At 37.9% G+C, this 1,373-nt stretch overlaps 1 long non-coding RNA gene across 1 annotated transcript; it reads left to right on the top strand.

Annotated features, from left to right (window-relative positions):
- Positions 1-465: 465 nt before the first annotated feature.
- Positions 466-850, top strand: LOC118748971. The gene is made up of 2 exons (XR_004994123.1): positions 466-498; positions 780-850. It is a non-coding gene; the product is annotated as an uncharacterized LOC118748971 (long non-coding RNA).
- Positions 851-1,373: the final 523 nt, after the last annotated feature.

Genomic DNA, 1,373 nt, shown 5'->3' with positions numbered 1-1,373 from the left:
GGTACTGCTGTTAAAAATGTGTATTCTCATGCCGGTTCGGCGTTGCGAATGAACGCTGCGCACACACACACATATGCTGATATGTTAAAGACGACTGCTGATATCTCGACAGCGAATGTTACACACTCGTTGGCGCCTGCTGTTAGCTCTGCAGAGATCAAAAATGCACAGTGGTCTACTGTTAAGAATAAAAGGGGTAAAAAACCAGTAAGGGTTGTTGGTACAAACATTAGCAAAGACTTGGACGTGGCTGTCCGATATAAGTGGTTACATCTAGCGTCGTTCTCGCCATCTGTTTCGGAAGAAAATATAATAAACTATGTTTCCAATCAGGCGGGTTTGAACAAAGATATATTAGTATCATGAACCAAAAATACAAGATCACCTAATCAAAGAAGCAAGAAAAAAGTATATTTCTGAGTGTTTTTGACATCTGCCTAAGAATGAAAACAAACAAAGAAAACGAAAAAGGCGCGGTGATTGAGTGCGATTAAATTGGTATTTATTATAAAATATACAAGTGAAACTTGATGACAATTAGCAAAAAAAGTTCATAAAATATGGTTTTCATGATTGAAAGTGTTTTACAATCGCATATAATTACCACGGGTCGATTTTTCAATGCCAACGTTCTGGCCACAAACGTGCACCCACTTTTCACGCAAATTTACGCCTTTTGGCAAACCAAACATACGCACAAACTTGTTCCGATCACACAGCACTTTATTTTATATCATAAATATGTAATAAACCAAAATTTATAATTAAAATCGCTGCAGAAAACACATTCAATCGCTAAAAAATCACTACGAAGAGGTAGAAGACGATGTAAACAAACCCGAAAAACGTCTAAAACGCTACGAAAACTTTTTTCTGAAAATCGATTACAAATACAACGATGGCTGATTAGGTGATCTGTAGTCGTTGGTTCATGTATTAGTATGCTATAAACTAGTTAAAAAAGATGTGGAAATTTCAAGTCTAAAGCGTGTAAACTTCAAGTTGGGAGTGCCGGAGACAATGTTTTCGAATTTGCTTAGTTCGGAAATCTGGCCCACTAACGTGACGGTCAAACCTTTTCGGTTTTTTCCAAAGGACCAACAAAAGCCGCTTCAGACATAGTTAATTCTCCTCCTTTTGCTAATAGCTTAAGGGTATATTTCCAAAATATGTCTGGCATGCGAACAAAAGCTGATATCGAGCATTCTTTTACTGCGCAGATGGATTACGACGTCTATGTACTTGTTGAGACGTGGTTAACCTCAAACTTTTTTGATGCTGAATTCTTCGATGCTAACCTCTTAACGTCTTTCGTAAAGACTGGGATGCTGTAAAAACTGGTTGCCAAAGAGGTGGCGGTGTAATCGTTGCTG

The sequence above is a fragment of the Rhagoletis pomonella genome, unplaced genomic scaffold (assembly GCF_013731165.1).
Source record: "Rhagoletis pomonella isolate Grant_MI unplaced genomic scaffold, Rhpom_1.0 Rhpom_scaffold_00001, whole genome shotgun sequence".
Lineage (NCBI taxonomy): Eukaryota > Metazoa > Arthropoda > Insecta > Diptera > Tephritidae > Rhagoletis > Rhagoletis pomonella.
Note: the sequence above shows the minus strand (reverse complement) of the source record. Positions and strands in the feature narration are given on the sequence as shown.